General features: G+C 47.9%; 1 long non-coding RNA gene across 1 annotated transcript in view; it reads right to left on the bottom strand.

Annotated features, from left to right (window-relative positions):
- Positions 1 to 5,953: 5,953 nt before the first annotated feature.
- Positions 5,954 to 24,085, bottom strand: part of LOC107184350 — a 20,227-nt gene continuing 2,095 nt past the window's right edge. The window contains exons 2-3 of the long non-coding RNA XR_001515161.1: positions 6,488 to 6,491; positions 5,954 to 5,964 (exon numbers count right to left, since the gene is read on the bottom strand). This is a non-coding gene — a long non-coding RNA (uncharacterized LOC107184350). The remainder of the gene's footprint in view (positions 5,965 to 6,487; positions 6,492 to 24,085) is intronic.

The raw sequence follows: 24,085 nt of genomic DNA, 5'->3' as shown, positions 1-24,085 counted from the left end.
TTTCCCTCTACCCCCCACACTGCCTCCCCCATCCCCCAGGCATCCCGTTAGTAAGCCCAGCTCTGGCCTTGGACCCGCAGATGTTTTGCTGCCTCAATGTTTGGAGTTCCAGGGAGGACATCTGAGACTTTGCCCTTGTGCCTTATCTCTGCAGCCAGGAGCCTGCGTGAGACCCTCCCACTTGTGACCTGAAACCCCAGAGATTAGGGAAAGGCAGGAGAGCAAGGCCCTCCCCACACTGCACTGCCCCCTCGCCCTGCGTTCCCCACGCACAGGAAGTTTCCGGTGATGGGACTTCCCGCTCGTTCAGGATTGCTCTACCCCGTGCCGCTGGGCAGTCCAGGATGGCTCCAGAGCACCCCAGGCAGGGCTGTGAGGCAGACACTGCAGTCTCACTCCCCCCTCTCAGGCAGCTTCATGCCTGTCCAGGCTCACACACCCTTGCTTCCCCCACCATGTATTACATACCCAGGAGCCAGACCTGCCCACATGCAGACGTGATGCAGGGTGAGGGCACAGCAAGGTCAGGCCCAGCTTCTGCTGCTGATCACACCGTCCCCCACTCTGCCCTGGACACCCACTCTACCCTGCTTGCCCACTCCATCTGGCTAAGACCAGCTGAAAGTCAGATTTTCCTGCGTCTGCAGGCCCTTCCACTAATTAGTTGACGTCTGTGCCGGAGGTGAAAGCATTGATGGGCCGTGGATGCACCTGGAGGGGGCGGGGCACGGGCAGAGCAGGCCTGGCGCCGTACCCAAGAAGAGTCCTCTTGGAGAAGACCAAAGGCAGGCGTGATGCCTGAGGGCAAGTGTTCGAAGGTCTGTCGTGGGGAAGGAGCACATGTTAATTCGGTGGAAAGCTGAAAATTAGAACAAGGAATGATGACTGGTGGTACCCCCAGGTCACTTCTGCTCAATAAGAAAGGTTTCTCATAATTCCAGCTGCGCAGTAAGAGTGCCTGGTGTGCTAATGAGCTCCCTGACACCGGGAGTATTCAAGCAGACCAAAAGCCATGTAAAGTCCTGTGAGCTGGAGCATTGTGAAGGCAGGCCTGTGCGGCTGTGGACAAGCTGAGCCTCACTGTGGGCAGCAGGAGTAGATTGATCCATGGGCCGAGACGTTCGCAGACTGCCTCCAAAATCATTAGATCTGGAAGCCTTTGGGGTCAGAGCCACAGAAAATGCAAGAGGGCAGGGGGCCAGCAGGACCAGCGTGAACACAGGATGAGGGCTCCGCCTGAGCCCACGCCTTCCACACGCCAGCCACATAGCTCCTGCTTGGAGGCTACACGGTCAGCGGGAGAAGCCTGGGCTCAAGCCTCCACCTGGCTGCTTAGCAACACCAAGACTTGACTCAGTTTCCTTTTATGTCAAGTGGAGAATTAAGGGAATTCTGCCCAAAGCGCTGGCAGGCCTCCGCTGGAGAGAAGTGAGCCAGTGACAAACTCGTTCACACCACGATGTGAACACCTGGGCCCTGACCCTGTCCTGGAAACAGTGGGAGAGATGACACCCGAAAGGTCAAGCGGAGAAGTGCCAGCCAGGGGATCTCAGCCGCGGTAAAGGTCCATTTCAGGTTCTATACAGTTTTGGCTCTTGAGCTATGGATTTAGATAAATTTTCGCAGGCCTTCAAAGACAGATGAAGACGAGCCCGGCCCGCGTGGCTCAGTGTTTGAGCGTTGACCTATGAACCAAGAGGTCACGGTTCGATTCCCCGACAGGGCACATGCCCAGTGTAGGGTGTGCAGGAGGCAGCTGATGAATGATTCTTTCTCATCATTGATGTTTCTTATCTCTCTCCCTCACTTTCCCTCTCTGAAATCAATAAAAATATATTTAAGAAAAAAAAAAAACACAGAAGAAATGGGTGAAGACAAAACAGAGTATGGCCTTGGTCTTTTTGAAAGGCTAATGAAGTAGCTCTCCCAAGTGGCCAACATTTAAAGAAAACAAGCCACACAATGCTGACCAGGACATGAATCTCACAACATTATTGGCAGAAGTATGAAATGGAAAATGGTCTGGAAGATTCTTATAAAACTGTACACACACCTATCCTAAACCCAACAATTCCAATCCTAGACATTTACCCAAGTGAAAATATATGTCTACAAAAAGATGTATTCTTCTTTAAAATATTTTTTTATTGATTTAGAGAGGAAAGGAGAAGGAAAAAGAGATGGAAACATTAATGATGAAAATCATTGATCGGCTGCCTCCTGTATGCCCCCCATGGTGGATGGAGTCCACAACATGGGCATGTGCTGACCAGGAATCGAATCATGACCTCCTGGTTCATAGGTCAAAGCTCAACCACTGAGCCATGCTGGACAGGCGAAAAGATGTATTCTTGAATGTTCGCAGCAGCTGTATTAATAATAACCCAAAACCTACAGGTTCATTAAAAGGCAGAGGGGGTGGGTAAACTAATTGTACTATGTTCTTACAATGGGTCACTACTCAGTAACAAAAAGAAATTATCGCTGAATCATGAACAGCATGGGTGCCTCAGAAAAACAGTATGCTGAATGGAAGAAGCCAGAACAACTGAGTACACACTCTGTGACGGCCTTTGTAGAACATTCTAGAGGGGGCTAAGCTTCTCTGTGGTGGAGGAACCCAGAGCCCGGTTGATTCTGCAAAAGGAGCAGGGGTTCTGCTGGGAAGGAGCGTTAGGGAACTTTCTGGAGTTCTGGTGGCGTTCTGCACCTTAATGCAAGTTTACACATTCGTCCCAACCCAGTGGGTATATGCTTAACATTTGTGCTTTTCACTGTATCTAAATTTTACCTTGAAAAACAGAACAGCATAGACCAGGGGTCCTCAAACTTTTTAAACAGGGGCCAGTTCACTGTCCCTCAGACCGTTGGAGGGCCGGACTATAGTTTAAAAAAAAACTATGAACAAATTCCTATGCACACTGCACATATCTTATTTTGAAGTAAAAAAACAAAATGGGAACAAATACAATATTTGTATTTGCATGTGGTCCTGGCATAGACAAATGTTGAAGTCTAGGTGATGTTACGGTGGTGAACGATTTAGGGCGAAAGGCACTGATGTCTGCAGTGACTTTGAAATTCATCAGAAACCAGAAAACAGGGGTTGAAGGATGCAGGGTAAATAGATGGGCAGAGACGTGATGAAATGAATATAGAAAATGTTAACCGGAGAATCCAGGGTGTTCACCTTCACCGTTTTCCCAACTTTTCCGTGCGTTTAAAATTTTTCATAATAAATAAGGAGGGAAAGCTGGCTCCTGGGAAGCCCTTGCTCCGAGGATCACGGACACAGATGGCTCTCCGCAGTCGCAGAAGGCCTCCATCTCCTCTTATGGGGGACTTTGTCGTGTTGACTGGGCGCCTGTTAAAATCCTGCTTTTATAACTTCGGCATTGAGTATCCTTAAAGCAGCTGCAAAAGTTGAGAGAAGAAGGTGTCGATGCTCATTTCCTGATAGAAAATGAGGATGCAAACTCACATCAGCTGATTCCATCCTCTTATCCTGACTCCAAAAGGAATCCGATGCTTTTTACAAAAATGTGCTCTCCAGGGAGTGGTCGCCAACCTTTCGGACCTCACGGACCACCAGTGGTCCACGGACCACCGCCTGGCGACCGATTGCTGCTCCAGGGAGTGGCTTTCTGGAGGCATCAGCTGTTAATGAATAAAGTGACAGCACCTGCAAATCAGGTCTGCTTGCAGGAGGCCATGCAGCCACTCGCCAGCTCCCTGAGAGGTCATGCTGAAGCTGACTTCTGTCCACAGGCCTTCCTGACGGCTCTCTGGGACAGGCCCCACTGTGGTGACCTCTTGGTTGATGACCTCCAAGATGGTGACCTCTAAGGTAGTGACCTCAAAAGGTGTAACCTCTGGAATGGTGACCTCTATAAGGTGGAAACCTCTGAGCTGGTGACCTCTGAGCTGCTGACCCCTGAGCTGACTTCTGAAAGAGCCTGGCTCCACCCCTTACCACTGAGTCACCTCGGACAAGCTTTCTATACACTGTGAGCTTCATCTTCCTCTCCTGCAGGTAAGTACAGCTTTTCCAGAAATGTTTGTTTTTATTATCACTATTAAAGCACATTTAAGAAGGCAAGACCACCTTCAACACTCCATGTTGAAAAATCAAATGTGTGACCCAGGCCGTGTTTACTTAATTTGTAATGCCTTCTAGTCACCCATGAAATGTCTTGGACCTTTTGCTGTTAGGCAAAAAAATGTTATCAATGGTAAGTTGTTATTATTATTATTTTAGGTGAAAGGCTGGCTAAAACATACCTTCCTTTTGCTCATGGTTCTCAGCACGTCTCACCTGCTGGAGGCTGGGGCACAGGAGGTCTTAGCCTGCATTGGTCAGGAGGCGCTGGTCTAAATGCCTTGCTGGCTTGAGACCTGGAGAGTGTGGCCAAGAGCAATCTCATCATCACATCTCCCGCCCCTTATCTGCACCACACAGGCCCTGGGAGATAAAGCCACCACAAAGGGCTTTGAGGTTGGGGTGAGACCGCTCGGGACAAAGCATTATTTATTACTCAGTTATGGAGAGACAGGCTGATCCAGCTGAAACCTGGCAACGCACTGCTTTAATTCAGCTGGGAGCCTTTCGTTCCTTCATGGCTAGGGGGAAATTTTATAATTAAATTCACGGGCAAAGAACATGGCTAGAAATCTGCCTTTGAACACAAAAACAGCTCCTGACACCAGGTTTAAGAACAGAACAAGGTGCTTCCATCCAAATAACAGACTCCGGACAGGTGGGGTCAGGCCCACAGTGCTTCAAACGGCAGCCTGGAGACGGGCCCCACACCCGTGCTCCCCGCTGTCAGCCCCGGGAGGCGCCCTGGGCGGTTTTGTGGAATTTAATTTTGTCTGCTGATTGATGGAAAGGATTTGCGGATTCCAGGTATTTCAGTGAAAGCAATGCTTCTGCCATTGGCTCCTGTCCATACTTTACTGAAGAAAGTGAAAGGAACACTTCCACTCCACATCCTGTGATCCTGACAGCTAAGTGCAACGTGTGATCCTGGGGAGGATTCTGAACCGGAAGAGCAGCCAGAGGGGGCATCGGATTTGCTGTAGACGACATAAACATGCAGCTCGCTTGTATGACTCCATTTTCACTCATCATCAGTGGCTACATCTCCCCCTCCCCCAAGAAAGGTGTCCCTCTGTCCCCCAGAGGAAGTCATCTCTGGACAAGTCATTATTTGAATGTTTTTCAAATCTTGCAGACCTTCTCAGTGGAATGGGAAGGGCAATGAGAGCCTCCCTTACTCATCCCAGGGAAGGAACCTGTGAGGACAATGACAATGGGCCACGCCAGCAGCACTGACCCCCCAGGAGGGTGTCCCCTGAAGATGCCCCATTTCAAGCCATCCTGGTCCTGAGCAAAATCTACCACCATTTTCTATTTGTTCAAATCTACTGATGGTGGAGGTGGTAACAAAACAGTCTCAGATAGTCACAATAAACGTTAACCAGACTACCCTAGCTGGTTTGCTGGCTCAGTGAATAGAGCGTTGGCCTGTGGACTGAAGGGTCCTGGTTTGATTCCAGTCAAGGACATATGCCCGGGTTGCAGGCTCAATCCCCAGTAGGAGGCAGCTGATCAATGATTCTCTCTCATCATTGATGTTTCTATCTCTCTCTCCCTCTCCCTGCCTCTCTAAAATCAATAAAAATATATTTTAAAAAATAATAAAATAAAAAATAAATGTTAACGAGACCTACATGTTTTTAATGTTTAAAAGGGGCACTATATTTAAACAGGGACAGTGGATTAGATGAGTTATGTTGTTTCCTGATTTTGATAACTGTGTTCTGGTGCCATAAGAGAATGTAGCACATGTGTAATGAAAATATATACATAGACATTATGTATATGAAAAGATGTATACATAGAAAAAAATTATATATACATGTGTACATAGTCATATGAAAGGATATATATATATACAGTGTCTTGTCTTGTCTTGGGACTGCTCCAACAGAATACCACAGACTGACTTATAAACAAGAGAAACTTATTTCCACAGTCTGATGGCTGGAAAGTCCAAGGCTCTGGCAGATCCGATGTCTGGTGACATTGCTTCGTTCGGTTCCTGGACAGCCGTCTTCTCACTGTGTCCTCACATGGCAGCAGGGGCGAGGCGGCGCCGTGAGCTCTCTGCTCCCTTGGACCTCAGCTCCTCACAGCCCAGCACCCTGCATGGCGCGGGATCAAAAAGTGCACTCCTGTAGCCGGGGTGGCGGATCTGATACAAATCTGCCCTTGGCAGCCGCCCGCCGGTGACCTCACACCTGGCTTGTGTCTGAGCCGTGTGGTAATGACCTAAAGCTGGAGTGGGGCGTCTCCGGCTTCAGGACGGGCGCGTTGCTCAGACAAATGAAATACGGTGGCGATGACCTCAGGATCTTAAAATAAATTTCACTCGGCCACAGTCAAGTTGCTAAGGCCTAGTAGTGTATCTTGGTATTGCTTTACTTATCTTCTAAATTCTACGATATGCAAGAGGTACCTTTCGGATGGATAAGAAGTGGTGAGAATGCCTCCTCCCCCGCCCCTCCCCCCCTCCCCTCACCACATAGAGCCCATCCCACAGGGCAGCCACACTGGACTGAGCACGATGAGGTCACCCAGCTCCCCGCAGACGTGGAAAACCAATGGCTCCCAACTGTTTGGACTAGAGATGCTGAAACCCAGGTTTGGTTTCCCAGAATTCTCCTCCCTCCTCCAGCGCAGCCGCTGGTAAGCCAAATACGTTTTTTCCCTGACACAGATTTTGAATAAATGCTGCTATTAAAGATTCCACGGAGCTTCTGATAAACATGGAAAAGTCAGTTGCCAGTTTCTGCCTTATTGTTTCAAAAACAAGTTGTAAAGGCTACGCTCTCCCGTCTCGCACCGAAATCTGCTGAATGGCCTGGTTTTTCCCTTTGCCCGTGGGACACAGAGAAGACAAGTCATCCATGCTGATCTTTGTCCTGAAGGGATGCTGAGTCAAGGAAGCAGATGTGTCTTCCGGAGCCACCCGTCCTGTCCCCGGCAGGGAGACGGCGGACGCTGAGCGGAGGTCAGCCTCAGTTCCAGGCGATGAGCAGGAAACTCCCAAGATAAGCTCCCAGACATGCTGGGCAGCTGGCCTCGTGCGGATTAGGCAAAGTGGGCATGGGGGCTGCTGTGGGGTCGGAATAAAAGGGTCCCCACACCTACAAGTCACCTGGCAAGTCCAGGGACCTGGATAATGGAGCCACCTGTGAATCCTTAGGGAAGCTGGGGCGGGAATGGGCTTTAGACGTAATCACAGGAAGCAAACACCTCCCATTTCACTTGCTATTTTTTGGCTCACTTACCTGTTTGTTTGTTTGTTTTTTCCTCCTTCCCTGTGGAAAGGGCCACGTCTGAGCCTTACGGAAACCCGCGGTGCTATGCATTCACTCATCAGTCTCCCCCACCAGCTTCCAAACCAGGTCACACTGCCCTGTGTCTCCGTGTCACTAGCTGGGCAAACACCTTCCCCGCCTCCCTCTCGGGTGGTTCTGGAGGACAAATTGGGGCCACCGTAGCCTAGGCTACCGGGGGAATGCCCGCATTCAAACACAAATCTCTACTCTCGGCCGGACTCCAACATCGAAGAGGAGTTGGCTGCACTTGAAAACGTCCATTTTCAAAGCTAACAAAGCTGACTTTGAATTCTCAGCCCTCCCCTCTACGAGGCTGACCCAGCACAGCTTGGCCGACTCCAGGGAACGCTGGACTTAGCTGCTGTGACACAGATCGCGGGAAAGGGGGATTTCCCAAGGTGGCACGGGGGTGGGGGTGAGGGTGGGGAGGCGGTAAAAGCAAGGACACTGGGATCCACGGGTCTTGAGAGTCTGAAGGTGGGAGCATGCATGGACGCCTGCGGCCACCTGCTTTCTGCCTCCACAGCTTCCGCGTCTCACCCTTTCAGATCTCACCCAGCCGACTGTGGTGAGGGGAAGAGTCAGTTCTCGGCAGGAAGATCACAGCTGACGTCTGGTGCAGCCACAGCCTCCTGATGGGGCCTCAATGCATTAGGAAGGTCACCCCACCCCAGATCCATCCTTGCCGATCGGATTGGGTCCCCACCACCACCACCACCGCATGCAGATTGGATGGCAACAGGCAGCCTGCATTGATTATTTAGGGCAAATTAATTTAGAAACAAGTTTTTTAACATCAGAAGAACTGGTTCCAGATGCCCTGTTATTACCCAAAGACCACGAGAAATAGATTGGACCCTGTGACAATGTTCCCTTATTGATTTTCCAACTAAATGGACATAACACACACACCCTTATCGCCTTGGAGTGGGGCTTTAGAATCCTACCAGCACTGAGAGCTGCCGCGTTTGTTTCCATTCTCTACCATCCAAAAGGCGTGACTCCACATGGAAAGAATGAGCTTCATGCCAATGGCCGGGGTTGACAGACTGACCGTCAGTTCAAGATTAAACTTGTGGTCCTGGCCAAGTTGGTTAGAGAGTCGTCCGGATACGCAAAGGTTGCAGGTTCGATCCCTGGTCAGGGCACATACAGGAAACAACCAAGAATGCAGAAATAAGTGGAACAACAAATTGATGTCTCTCTCTCCCTCCCTCTGGTACCAAGCAGGTGGTCAGCAGCATATCCCTCTCTCTCTCTCTCTCTCTCTCTCTCTCTCTCTCTCTCTCCCCCTCCTGCCCTCTCCCTCCTTTCCTTTGTCTCAGATCAATAAAAAAGAAACTTTTTAAAAATGATGAGACTTGGTGGAATGTCAAACCTTGATGCTGAAATGTTGCATGTTTGTATTCCTGTCACTCGTGTATTCAGTTGCACAATCCCCAAGAGCCTAGTCTGCTCACAGACCTTTGATCTGCGCCCAGGGCCTCGGGGCCTCTGTGCCACCATTTCCACCAGGAAGAGCTGTTGCATCAAGGCCGGCTCTCTCCAGATGAAATGACAGCACAGGGATTTCCCTGGGAGGCCACCGAGCTCAAAGATGGAGCACAGGGGGCAGGAGGGCTGTGCTGGCAGCCAGGAGGAGGGCTCCGACGTCAGTTGACCCCGCACAGGTCACCCAAGTCGGCCCACTTGTGTTTCTTGCTTCTTTTTGTTGTAACAGCTTTACGGTGACTCCCATGTAATTTGCCCATTTAATGCGTTAAGATTCCATCTTTTTAGTATATTCACAGCGTTGTACAGTCATTACCACAATCATGTTTAGAACAATTTCATCAACCCAAAAAGAAACCTTTTAGCGATCACCTCCCCAATCCTCCCAAGGCCTTCCCACCCCCCAGCCCTGGGTGACCACTGACCTACATTCAGTCTCTGTGGATTTGCCTCTTCCGAACATTTCATGTAAAAGGGATCATACACATGTGGCCTCTGTATTTCACTTCTTTCACGTAACAGACTGTTTTCAAGGTCCACCTATGTTGCTGCAGGTGTCGGCATTGTGTTCCTTTTTATGGCTGAATAATATTCCACTGTACGGAGAGAACACGCTTCATTTTCCCACTTGTCTGTCAATGGGCATGTGGGTTATTTCCACCTTTTTTAAAAAAATTTATTGATTTCAGAGAGGAAGGGAGAGGGGGAGAGAGAGCTAGAAACATCAATGATGAGAGAGAATCATTGATTGGCTGCCTCCTGCACGCCCCACCCTGGGGATGAAGCCTGAAACCCAGGCATGTGCCCTGATTGAGAACTGAACCGTGACCTCCTGGTTCATAGGTCGACACTCATCCACTGAGCCGTGCCAGCAGGGCTGTTCCCACCTCTTGGCTCGCGAGAAGCGTGCTGCGGCTGTTCCTTGCGCTCAGCGTTCTCACCGAGAATTAATTGTGTCTGCTCTTTGCACTGAAACACGCTCTGGGGTGGTGCCATTGCTGCCCCTTCTCTGTCTCCCCAACAGGACGGCAGGGAGCACCCAGGTCTTGTGAAGCACCCCAGGCATTCATCTCTGGGAAATTATGACCAGCATCGCCCTGCTTAGTGTATGATCCAAGGACACGGGGGACCCAGTTCCTGCCACCGGTGGCCTGTGCGTCAGCTCAAATCCAATGTAAGTGTTTTCAGCAGGTCCACTCTTCTGAGAGGCCTGACCATGCACTCATGTCCCTGGCCCTGAGGACCCTGGATGGGGTGAGTCCATCCAGCCCACGTCACCACCAACCACCAGCTCAGGGGCCTGCAGGAGGCTCGGGGGGTGGATGGCAGTCATTGCGGGCCTGGGCAGTGCTGTGGCTGTGGGACTGACATCTCGAGGGCTGTGCTCTCGCCGAATCCTGCCACGAAATTTGGCCATTCACCAGTGCTCGCGTCTGTAAACTCAAGGATCAGTTTCATAACGCCTATCAAAATGTCATGATGTAAGTTGCTGCTCCGATGCCCACACCCAAACACAGTCATTAAAAATCCTTGGGCCCTGGCCGGGTGGCTTGGTTTGTTGGAGCATCTTCCTGGACACCAAAGGCTTGCAGGTTTGATTCCAGGTCAGGACGCATATCTAGGTTTTCGTTTCAATACCCCATGGGGATGTGTAGTGGAGACAGACATTGATCTCTCTTGATCTCTCTCTCTCTCTCTCTCTCCCCCCACCCACTTCCTCTCTAAAATCAATAAACATATCCTCAGATGAAGATTTGAAGAAAAAAAATCCTTGGAGCAAAACCTTTCCAGCAGAGTAGAGTAAAATTCTCACCTATGCTTTCTTTACTTGGACTCAATCCCACTGAAATCGGCGTATTACTTCTCCTGTTCTCTCACTGGGCGATTGGTAGGAATCGTGCCTAAAACTGCACCATATCCTGCCCCCCTGGGAATGAAACACTTCCCTCTGGTATTAGTCAGCTCAAGCTTCCATAACAAAATATTACAGACTGGGTGGCCAAGCCACAGAGATTTACGTCCTCACGGTCTAGAGGCTGGAAGTCCCAGATCGAGGTGTCAGCGGGGCTGGTTTCTCCTGAGGCCTGTCTCCTTGGCTTGAAGACACCCCCACCCCTCCTTCTGCCTCTTCAGGTGGTTGTCCCCCCATGTGTCCCTGTGTCCTGATCTTTTCTCTCAGGACCCAGTCAGATTGGATTAGGGTCCATTCTAATGACCTTGTTTCTACTTATCGCCTCTTTAAAGGCCCAGTCTCCAAATACAGCCACATTCTGAGGTACAGGGAATTAGGCCTCAACATATGACTTTGAGGGGAACAGAGCCAGCCCATAATACCCCTTGGAGTCTGACGACTATCATTCTCTATTTAAGGCAGCGCTAATAATTGAATGGAACTATACGTCCAATTTCCACAAAACATTCCCTCTACTCGCTGCCTTTTCACCAGCTCAGAGGTACATTAACATCTGTCTCGAGTGACTGGCTCCTGGAAGTTGCGATAAACAGCTTCAATGCTTCAAAAGGTGACTATGTGCCACTACCAGGCTTTTTGTGTTTCTAGAAAAATAACTTATTTTAGCGAATCTGCCATTTTCCTAGATGGATGTAGAAACCCCCATTTTGAACCAGGTATCTTGAAATCCATTTCCTCCCGATCTTGAGTTTCAGCTTCCTCTTAAGACGTTCAAACCAGCCCTGCCCCGGGTCTGCGCGGTTTGACTGCATCTTGTGTGCGTTCCGCATGCAGAGCCAGCCCACTGGTGGGCCTCGAGTTTGCAGGAAGAGGGACATGGCACAGCTGTGCGGGTCCTGGAGGCCTGGAACCAGAGGCTGGCAGCCTGGAATCGCTGCTGTTCCATGCGTTGCAAATACTGGGAAGGAAGTGGATGGGCACCGCATGTAGGGAAGGGAGAATGTTCTCCACTCTGCGACTTGGGGCCCGTGGCGCCGGGAGCGGCGTCTGCAAAGAATCCAGCGCTGGGAAGAAAACACCACCGCAGCACAAGGTTGCCCCAGCCCTGGGGGCCGGGCACCGCGGCTCCTACATCTGAGTTCAGCTTCCCATGCGCAGGCTTTAACCTGCCCCACTGACTCCAGTCCCATGAGACTAGAGACAGGCAGAGGGCTCTCTCCAGGCTTCCCAACCCTTGGAGCCAAGAGCCCCCCGCGTCCAAGGTCTGAGTTCTGACTCCGACGCGCCCCTGGGCTGTGTGCTCAGGGCTCCCCATCTGGAAAGGGGACACACTGAACTTGATGACCTCCAGCTACTTTTCCATCTCCAGAGGCCCATGACTTTTTCTTGGGAACCAAGAGGAACTGATTTGCTAGCCAGTCTATGCGATTCAACTGTGCCCTTCTAATCCACGAGTCGCACGTGGCCCTGTCCCCACGGGGGTGCTACCCCACCTCAGCTACAGGGAGGGCTAGGACACAGCCCCTCTCCCATTGGCCTCAGCCGTCGGCAAACGGTAATTTCTGAAACGTTATCTAGCGTGGGAGTTTTAGAAGAGGACACCTTTCTTTTCTCATCTTAAAAGATACATAAACTTACACGTGCTTTTAAAAAAAATCTGTATCTATCTCAGTTCGAAAGAGACTAAGAATCACATGTTCCCGGCACTTTCTGGTTGATTAAAGAACAGCTTGACCCAATAAATGGAAATTTTAAGGCGCGTCCAGGCCTAGAAAGAAGCGAGAAGCCAATTTGAGCTCAGAATGAAAATACCATCTGGGTTTTGGTGACAATGAGTAACAACACTGGCTTTTCTGAGCTCAGACGATTATTATATGGAAAAAGGGTTGTTGTTTTTTTTAAAGCCTGCACAGTTAAAATGGTAAAAGATGTTTAACGATGACTAAAAAGACAAAAATAATCCCGGCAGTCATGCACTGCACACCCTCAAACTCAGTGCATTCATCGGATCTGGAAACATAAGCTCAGGACAGAGAAGGCCATCGAGGACATCTCAACCTGCAAAAGTATAAAATGACGTCACCTATGTGTTTGGAGTTCATGATCACTCCATAGACCCAGTAACTGAAGAAGAGGGAGGCGGGTGTAGAGACCGGAGGAAGTCCATTAGCCAATACCAGGGCAATCTGTCAAAATATTTCAACTCAACTCAAACAGCATGCAGCAGTGGGGGACACCTCCTGGCTTGTACCCCACGGCTTAGTCTTCCCCAGAGATTCTGTCCTGTCCTTAAGCAGCCAGGCTCAAAGCTCTGGGCAGAACACCAGGGCCTGGCATCCTGGTTTCTCACGTTGCTGCCGACGGTGGCACTGCACGGGCACTTCTCCCACATGGGACTGGGCCAGGGCACTTGAGAAGAGTGTGGGCTAAGGAGCAAGCCCACCAGGGGAGACGCAGGGGCAAAGCACCCGCCTGCCGCACAGGATCATAACCAACCCCAATTTCCCATGTTCTTAGGACTCAGTATTAAACCTGGGCTCCCAAACGATGCCGTTTTCCACCTAACATTTTATTTCAAGGTGTCTAAACATCATAGTGTTGGACTCCTCACCTCACAAACATTCACCAAAACTACAGACTGATTTCACCGTCCACATTTCTGCTAATAGAAACGTCGCAAAGAAAACCAGTCTCCACCACAACGCCTGCCAAAATTATTTAAATTAAGTGCCTATACTAAAGCATCAGCGAAGAGTTGGAGGGACCGTCCCTGGGGAAGCCAGCAGGGATTGATTGCCTCTAACTTGTAGAGATTGCGTGGGTTATGCACCAAACCCCAAACCCAAAATTAATTAAAGAGTCAGGAGGGATTATTCTGCAGTTCTGTCCTCTGGGCTGTTGAGGGGAGCACAGCAAGATTTCAGAAGACACTAGGACCGTGGGAAGGTGAGCTTTCAGACCTTTGGAATTCTTGATATTTTTCTCTCTAAGACGGATTTATTGAATAAATGTGCCTGTGGTAAAACTCACCCCTCTTGGGTGTGCCATTCTGGAATTGTTGACAGTCACGTCATCACACCACAGTCAAGATATTACCCCCAGAAGTTCCTGTGTCCCTTTGCGATCAGTCACCTCCCCCACTCTCAGCGCCCCTGACTTATATCCCTATAGTTTTGCCTTTACCAGAATGTCATACAAATAGTCATACAGGATGTAGCCTTCGTGTCTGGCTTCTTTCACGCAGCGTGATGCTTTTGAGGTCATCCACTCTCCTGTAATTGTTTATTACTGAGGAGGAGTGTTCCATTGTACGGACATGACACTGTTGCTGTATCGGGCACCAGTTAACGGCCATTTGTGTTGTTCTCAGGTTTAGGTGATAAAGCTGCTGGCCATTTCTCTTGGGGAATGTCAGTCTAAGAATGACATTGTTGGGTCATGGAGGATAGCATATGTTTAACTACATGAGGATAGGCCCAGCTCTCTTCCAAAGTGGCTGAACTATTTCACATCCCCACCAGTTGGGTTTGGCAGTTCCAGGTGCTACACACACACACACACACACACACACACACACACACCCTGCTGGTTCTATTCCTCTGGAGAACCCTGAGTAATGCACTGTATTTATTATTGTTCATATGAAGTGGCTAGCACCTGATTATTCACATGACATTGGCTTTTATTCCCTTCACAAAGATTTTGAATTTTGTCAATAATACCCTGGGTCACTGTGGGCATGGTACCCACCATCAGTGAGTGTGTCCAAAGAACATTGTTGAGAACACTGTCCTTCACACCCAGAACAGGGGTGGAGAAGCATGGAAGCTCCAACAGGTCCAGCCACAAGCAACACACAAACAGAAATTCAATTCACGCATGTCTCCCTCCTGGGTACGGGGACAAGGATATGGGGAGCACCCTGATTTGGACAAGTTTAGATGAGGTCAGACTGGAGTAGGGTGGTCTCAAATCTAATGACTGGTGCCCTTATATGAAGACACAGAGGAGACACAGGAAGAAGGCCGTGTGAATACAGAAGTGAAGGTTGGAGTGATGCAGCCATAAGTCAAGGAGCGCTGGCTCCCACAGAAGCTGAAAGAGGCAGGAAGGATTCTCACCCAGAACCCAGGGCCCTGCCAACACTGGGATTCTGCACTTCTGCCTCTAGAACTGGAAGAGAATAAAGTTCTGTTGTTTAATGGCCCAGCCTGTGATACTAGAGAAATGAGTACAGGTAAAATGGCATAGAACAAGAATTTGTATTATAGTATAACTGTCTTGGTGGCCACTTAAATTTTTTGGCACCTGAGCCCAAGATGGGCCACTCACTTTCTAGGCCAGTAAAGGGCAACGAAAGCAGTGAGGGCCACTTTCTTGCAGCATTAGGAGAGGATTTTACTTTTATTACAGAATTCTGGTGTGTTAATTCAATCCCAGGGAACGAGCCCAGTGCTTACTTTTAGAATAATGGTTCCACTGCTGATAACACTGCTTATCAGGTAATACTACCCTGATAAGAATGGCATCTTGATGAAATGGGCTCCAACCCATTGACTGAAAGGGGCTACATGCTGACCTGACAAGCACAGGGGAGGCCTGCATGGTGGTCTTGCAAACTTAGAGACCTAACATAACCACAAAGGATGGTCTGAAATTAAACTTTGACTAAAAGCAGTTATGGTGGGTAGGTACATCCCAGGCTGGTATCTTCACTGACAAGGTCAACCTTTACCTTAACTGAGCCTATCTGTCTTTTTGCATCTATAATAACATAGCCTTGAAATGTCTAAGTAATTTGTAACTTCCCTTTTTCTGGACTCCTTGGGGCACAACCTAATGTGCTGGGCCCCAGGGCAAATACCACAAATTCCTTCATTATTATCATGTTAATTGTTCCTGCACCCACCTAAGTATGTGTCTATCACTTTTTATCCAATCCCAGGGGTTCTCCCTCCTCCCGCCCCTCCCCCCCTTTGCTTTCTCTGGGCTTCTCCAGTCTATCACCAATGGATTTCATGTAACCCACCTATGTCCCTTCCTTTGATTGCAGTGTATAAATACAGATGTAACCCGCCATTCTCCGGAGCATTATCTCAATTCATTGAGGTTCTGCTTCCCAGCATATGTGGACAGTTTGTCTCAAATAAATTCACAAAAATTATTTACAGATTTGAATGTTTTTATTTTAACAAAGGGGAACTGAATCTGAAAAGGAAATCCGATTTTGGAGGGATGGCCAAACATGTTTTCCACCCTTACCTCCCCGGCATGTACTCCAAACATGTCATTTTTTTAAATTTACTTGATTTTTATAAGTCAGAAATTCTTGGGAATATCTCCACCATTATTTGAAAATTCTAGACTTCTTATAGCAAATGATATGCCATCAAGTTCAGAATTAAATATGTAACTTGGTCAAAGCTCAGATGACATTGGAGTTCTTGGTCATGGGTCAGCACCACCTGTCACTTTTCAAAGTGTGGGAACATTGACAATAATTTGCCAACCTTTTGAAAAAAAAAAGCATAAAAGGAACAGGCTATCTATTTTGAGGTAGTAATTTCACAGATATCACGGAACCAGACAGTGCATCAAATCAACTGAGTCACATGGTGGGTGGAACCTAGGTGGGGGGTGGGGGTTAGGGGGCTGCTCAGTAATGGAGAAAGCAGATTAAGTCATTTGACCCAGTTCTAGAATGTTTTATCCAGTCGAGTTCTAAAATCATTATTTTAATATAAATTTGGGGGGAAATATTGATGTTTAAATGTGTCAAGTTTAACAGCAGAAAATATGCCAAATCCTCACATAAACCTTGGAGCTGATTAAGTAACAGAAAGTCCTCTTAAAATGAGATCTGAATGCATGTTCATTTCTTTTTTCAGTAGGTGACTCATGATCTGGACGAGGACAACGGGTTCTTACTAAAAGAGATGGGGTAATGCTCTAAAGTCGACAAAATTTTTTTTTTTAAAAAAAAAAGGAAAGGAAAAAAGAAAAAACAGTCACCTCTCTGGTCTTTTAAGAATAGTTTCAGGATCAGATAAATTTAGTCAGTATTTTGAGCCATCTTTTGTTATGTGCATAAAACCACATGAGGCTTAAAATCCACATGGGACAAGCGCTTTCAGCTCTTCTGAAATGTCGTGATAAGAAACAACTCATTTTGCTTGGGGGGACAGCTGTTTGGAAAGGGCTGCCCAGACCAAGGCTCTGTGGTGAGTTCATCACTTTCTCCCACAATCTGGTGTTTCGGTCTAGAAATCCAGGGCGACTGTGGTCAGCTCCCTCTTGCCTGTTCTGGAACCAGCACAGCCTATGTCAGGGACCAAGCTGGATCCCCTGGTGTGTGGCCATTGCACTGATGGACTCCAGAGCTCCCTGGATGGCACTGGGTGGACTGAGGCTGACGTGGCCACCAGGCCACAAAACCTCCTCCCCTCGTGTCTCAGTCCTGAGCACACACAAGTCTCGTAATGATCACTTGGACGATGGTTCATGTCTGTTTCCCTGAAGAGAATGGCAGTCCCTTGAGGACAGTACTCATTTTCCACCCCAAAGCCTAGGCCAGGGGAGGGCAACCTTTTTGTGAGTGCGTGCCAAAACCAGCAAAGTCTCTGACTCAAAATTCTTCTGTGTACCAACCCTAATTTTTTGAGAACATGTTACACCTACTTGATATCTCTTAAGGAGTACGTTGTGAAGAACCTTGAAGAAATAATAAAATTCATTCGAGCGACAAAAACACAGTATATGGATAAAAAATACATTTATTTTTAGGAAGGCAGGGAGAGTTAAGGCAGAGGCATAGAAATTGCTCTTCCCCTCTCTCGTCAATCATGTCTATGGTCTTTAAGATAACTTGTTATGTAAAATTATTTATTTATCTAAGATGCACCTACACTGAATTTATCTGAAAAATTTAAAAAAATCGATATTAAGAAAAAAATTGTAAATGGAAGATTATAAGAGAGGGTTTTGAGTGCCAGCAAAAGTTACTGGTGTGCCATGTTCGGCACGAGTGCCAGGGATTGCCCACCCCTGGCCTAGGCCATATCAGGTACGTAAATCATAAGGTTGAATGGGCAAGAAACAGACCTGGACCTTATCCCACGCACCTGACTCTTTTTTTAAAAAATTATTTTAACGAATCTTAGGATCCTTATATTCTTTTTCTTTTTCTTTTTTACTGATTTTAGAGAGAAAGGGAGAAAGCTAGAAACATCAATGATGAGAGGGAATCATTAATCGGCTGCCTCCCGCATGCCTCACACTGGGGATCGAGCCAAAACCCGAGCATCACCGAAACCCAGGCATGTACCCTGACCGGGAATCAAACCGTGACCTCCTGGTTCAGAGGTCGACGCTCAACCACGGAGCACACTGAAAGGGCCACACCTCACTCTTTATAGTAGCTCATCTGCAACTCAGTCACCGGACAGGCTGTGGGGTATGAATCCTCTGCTTCTGGCTTCCTTCTAGTAGCTAATCCCCATCTGCCCATGCCTGCTCCCTTCCCAAAGCTTCTACCCAGAGCTCTGTGCTCTGGGTTCCCCCTTCCAATTAGGAGGGAGAGAAGATAAAGGGGTAACCAGGGAGCAAATGCCACCCAACACATCGGAAATACTTTCAGAGCAGCTTATTTAAAAGGGCATGGATTTCGCTGCCAGACCTGGTTCCAATCCCCGTTCTCCACCTCCTAGCCTTAATGAGCCTCGCTTTTCTGGTATGTAAAATGGGATTTATTATTCCTCAAGAGTAGAGTGGCTGTGTGGATCGAATCACAGTTGAGGGCAGATGCTTGTTCAACAGTAGCTGTCAATCTTCACCCCATCTCTCAGCCTTGGGAAGGTGGGATCTGTCTTTCTTTACACAAGAAATCCCATGGTGCACATTTTAAAAAAATTGTATTCCTCACCTCCTTTCTTGATAGCAACTTATGGATTATTACAGAAGCAACCCCATCTAAGCCCATAGTCCTATTTACAGTCCAGAATCAAATACCCAGAATTACTACTGCTGTTACAAACATACACGCTTGCATACACACACAAGAGTCCTCCAATCTTGCTCAAGGCAAAGGGTTGCTAGAAACTGGTTTGGAGGTGTTGATGCAATTCAGTTGCTCTCAGTCTGAACTGGAGGACTTTGTAGTGTCCTTGATCTTAAAGGACCAAGGTAGGGAGCAGAGACAGCAAGAGGCAATCGGGCCCTTCTAAGAAAGGGAAGCGCACAGCAGACCAGTGCTTCTGGCTGGGGAGGCACTTCATCTTAGTATCCCTCTTTCTTTTTACGGTAACGTATAAAGACAACCCCAGTGAGACTGACACTTAGCCCGACCCAATACCAACCATGCTGAAGACAGAGCCATGGCCCCTTCAGGTCCAGCCTGATTGAGCATTTCATAATTGAGCATTGTGTTCACAATAAAGGTGACAGTCATAAACCATGCACACGGCAATCTAGCATGTCACACTTTCCAGTCCAGTTCCCATGTCACCACTCTCCAGTCCAGTTCCTCTCTCTCTCTCTTTCTCTCTCTCTCGCGCGCGCTCTCTCGTTCTCTCTTTTATCATATGCCTTCCCACACTGAGAACATGCACACAGGAAACCTATCTCACCTGTAGTGGGTTGAATATTCACCTCCAAAGATACCAGGTCCTAATCCCTGGAACCCGTAACATGACCTTGTATGAAAAAGGGGTCTTTGCAGATGTGATTAAGTTACAGATTTTGAGATCGGGAAGATTATCTTTGATTTTTGGAGCGGGGGTGGTGGCTAAATGCCATCCCAAATGTCCTTATAAGAGAGACAGAAGGAAGAGATGGCACTCAGTGAGAAGGCAACGTGACCACAGAGGCAGAAGTTGGAGTGATGTGGCCACAAGCTAAGCACTGCTGGCAGCCACTAGAACAGTGATGGCGAACCTATGACACACGTGTCAGAGGTGACACGCAAACTCATTTTTTTGGTTGATTTTTCTTTGTTAAATGGCATTTAAATATATACAATAAATATCAAAAATATAAGTCTTTGTTTTACTATGGTTGCAAATATCAAAAAATTTCTATATGTGACACAGCACCAGAGTTAAGTTAGGGTTTTTCAAAATGCTGACACGCCGAGCTCAAAAGGTTCGCCATCACTGCACTAGAATCTGAAAGAGGCAGGGATGGCTTGTCCCCTGGAGCCTCCAGAGGGAGAGGGTCCTGCTAGCAACTTGATTCCAGCCCAGTGATACTGATGCTGGGCCTCTGGCCGTCAGAGCTATAAAAGAATAAGTCATGCTGTTTTAAGCCACCAAGATTGGGGTCACTTGTGACACCAGCAATAAAAACGGTTGCTCCTTAGATTGCTGGTCAGGGCACAGGCCAGCTTGTGGGTTTGATCCATGATAGGGGGCAAGCAGGAGGCAGCCAACAGATGTTTCACTCTCACTTCAATGTTTTTCTCTCTCTCTAAAAATCAACAATAAAATAAAATATTTTAACAAGTAATATATCATTCTCTACCCCAATCTAATTTTTTAAAGGGGCAACTTCCCAACCTATAGGTGGGGCAAATGTGGACATCGGGATGCATGTTCAAAATGAAACACATGGTTAAGAGAATGGCAGATGATGAAAAATTTCCACTTCCAAAAATGTGGAGGCTTAGGCTTGTAACCCATAGAGACCTTCCTCCCCTAATTTATGAAAGGGCTGTGTTTGTTTGGCACAGGAAATGCAAACACACTAGGTTTTATAGTATCACCAGTACCACAGCATCAGGGAACTGGCCACCGGGGACAGCCCTAGCAACGGGCCCACAGCTCTGGGAATACTCAGGTTAACAGTCACGGCCTCTGCACTAAGGAGCCCACAAGCTAGTGCAGAGGCTGGCCTGCGAGCAGCCGGTGATGGATGAATGGCAGAGCGACAAAGCACAGAGGCAGGAGGCTTGGGCTGGTGCTTGGAAGAGCGATCAGATCTGCCAGAAGACTGAGTAGGAACAGGGCATCTGAGTCAGTGCCTGTCCCAGCCATACGTGGCCAAAATGGGTGAAGGGGAGGAGCAGAGAGAAGCCATCTCAACCGCAGGTTGAGGCCACCCCAGCAGACATCAGCTCTGCATTTGGAAAGATAATTTGACTGAAAGCAGATTGACTGCTGGGAAGGGAAGGAGCAAAACCAAAGCAAGAACTTGGTGGAGGGGCTACAGTGATTGGCCAGAGACCATGGAGGCCAAGAACAGCAGGAGGGCTAGTGAGGACAGATTTAAGGGGCCATTATTTAAGAGATAGGTTGATAGGACTTAGTGACAGCTGGATACAGAAGTTGAGAGAGGTCTCTAAAATAACCATCAAGTTCCTGGCTAGGGTAATGAGGTAGGTGGCAGCCCCGTTCAGTAGGACAGAGCCTGGGAAGGAAGAACAGGTAAAGGAAAGAGAGAATGCAGACAGGAAGTGTAGCTGTGGGTTTGCTCCGTGAGCAGTGTGGGTTATCCAGGTGGGGCTAACAAGAAGCTGGCTATATAAATGTTGGGACCTGTGTATAAATATACACATATGATGGTAGCGATCCTGTTCGGATGCATCCGTGTATGGAAAATATACTCATAAAAACATGTGGCGTTCCTAACATAGGTCAGGCAGAGTGCTGGGCTCTGAGCAAGAGAGAGGGATGAGAAGGTACCGGCAGGCTGGGAGGACAAAACAGTGATTTTGAGTTTTGACCTCGTATTTTTACTATATGACAACCCTGCTCACACCCAGAGTCCAGACATTTATTTAGGTAAGAACCTGAGCTTAAGATTCCTGCCCCAAGTTCCCACTTTACATACACCACTTAGAGTTGAGCCCATAAGTTAGTGACCTCCACTCTTAGCACCTTATAAGTAACTAGAGGCCCGGTGCATGAATTCATGCACCAGTGGGGTTCCTCGCCCTGGCCGGCAATTGGGCCAATAGGGCCATCTCGCTCAGTCCTGATCTGGGTGATCAGGGCGGCCAGGGGAAGGGACCACAGGAGGTTGGCCAGCTTTGGGAAGTTGGCTGTGGGAGCACACAGACTACCAGGGGCAGCTCCTGCATTGAGCACTGCCCCCTGGCGGTCACTTTGCATCATAGCAACCGGTCATTCTGTCGTTCGGTCCAGGCTTTTACATATATAGATAGGCAAATCTACCCTGCTACCTCCATAGGGTAACTGAGAGCCATCAAAAACTTGAGCTAGGGAAGGGCATACCTTTTACTTTAAAAAAAAAAAAACCACAACACTAACTGCAATATGAGGGTAGATTACAAAAGACCTAGAGCAGTGATGGCAAAGCTTTTGAGCTCGGCATGTCAGCATTTTGAAAAACCCTAACTTAACTCTGGTGCCATGTCACAGATAGAAATTTTTTGATATTTGCAACCATAGTAAAACAAAGATTTATATTTTTGATATTTATTTTATATATTTAAATGCCATTTAACAAAGAAAAATCAACCAAAAAAATGAGTTTGCGTGTCACCTCTGACACACGTGTCACAGGTTCGCCATCACTGACCTAGAGGCTGGGGGAGTAGTTAGGAGGTTGTTGTGGTGGAAAATGGTTATCAAAGAAACATTCAGGAGGTTGATGGACCAGACTTGGTGATCGGGGGAACACTGGAGAAAAAGAGGAGCAAAGATGGTGTCCAAGTCCCCTAGCTCAGCCGGCTGGGCTAATGTCCCAGGGATGGCTGCGACTGCATCGGATGAGTGTAACAAAAGGGCCACAGCAGAACCTGGGGAAACCCAAAGAGTGAGGCTGGACACAGGCAGAGGGGCCAACACAGAAGGCCAAGAACCAGGGTCAGAGAAGAGGGAGAAAATCCAGGGGATTGAGGCGTCACTAAGCAAGTAGATTTGAAAAATGAATTGGTACAGAGACTCATGAATCAAAGAGGCCGACTGAAGGAACGACAAGTTTCTGCTGGATTTAGCAGTCAAGTGCCTTATAGTGAAATGATGAGGGCGAAAGCCCAGTCACACGGCTTAAAGCGGAGATGCCACTGTGTATGTCCCAGAGGCAGCTAGAGATATAGGTACAGATTGCTTTTGGCACATGGTACAGTACTCGGTGAACAGGAAAACCTAGCTAATAGCTCAGGCTTTGCTGCATAGCTTTGTATTGATCTTCTTGGGCTAAACATGTGCGCTCGCCCAGCCTAAACACAGGGGACCCTAAAACCCCAGGCCCTTTAAAAGACTTACAATCACTGCTGCGTCCTGCCTTACGTGAAAGCCATTTTTGAAAGTTTTAAATACTTGTAGGAGAAAATTTTTAGGTGCAAGCTTCTTCCTTTGAGACTAAGAGTACTCTTAAAATTAGTGAAACTGTAACAACTGGTAATAGAGCTGGTAATTTTGAAATAATTTTTGTTTTTATTAGCGTAATGCAAAATTATTTCTTACACATACTCCTCAAACATTTCATAAATTAGTTGGGGTCATGTGCATAAATTCAACTTTGAAGAAATTAAAATTTTATTTGAAAATTAACATTTGAAGTATATCAAACAATATGATGTTCTATTTAGCTTGTCTAGCAGACTCTTTCTTTAGAATTAGTGTCTACAGTTGGGCATTTATTACATTAACTTTCTGGCTTTTGACTAAAAGTGAAGTGAGTTTTCTGGCCCGGGCTCAGTTGGTTAGAGCATCATCCTGATACTCCAAGGTCGTGGGTTCAATCTCCCGTCAGAGCACAGACAAGAATCAAGCAATGAATGCATAAGTGAACAAATCAATGTTTTTTCTCTCTCTCTCTAAAATCTGTACTTTTTAAAAAAAATCTTTTAAAAAAGGTGGTGCCTTTTCTAATTAATGGACTTGTAATATTCCTGCAGGAAAACTAAGCCTAAGAAACATGAAATTAAAATTAATATTAGAGAAAGTAAGTTAACTGCCCATTTAGCTGGATGCTACTGAAAGTGGAGGTTTTGTCAGTGAGCAGCAGTGGACAAGCAGAGGCCACCAGGCACGTGATCGGAGCAAGCACCCCGACCTGTGCCAGCAGGGCGACTCTGGGGCCCCGTTCACGCCAATTCACTCTCAGGTGGTCCTCCGTGATGAGACCCTCTGGTGGGAGATGCTAGCTCTCAAGGTCAGCAGGTTCATACGCGGCGCACTTCCACGCAAGCTTCCTGCGGGGGCGACCCGATGAGAGCCCCTACGAGGCAGGCATCGCCGGCGCCTGTGCCCACGACCACGGTGACGCCCACCCGGGGCTCCAGCCGGCTCCCGCGCCTCCACTGGGGAAGCG

The sequence above is a fragment of the Myotis davidii genome, unplaced genomic scaffold (assembly GCF_000327345.1).
Source record: "Myotis davidii unplaced genomic scaffold, ASM32734v1 scaffold512, whole genome shotgun sequence".
Lineage (NCBI taxonomy): Eukaryota > Metazoa > Chordata > Mammalia > Chiroptera > Vespertilionidae > Myotis > Myotis davidii.
The sequence above is the reverse complement of the archived record's forward strand: the minus strand, read 5'-3'. Positions and strand labels throughout refer to the sequence as shown.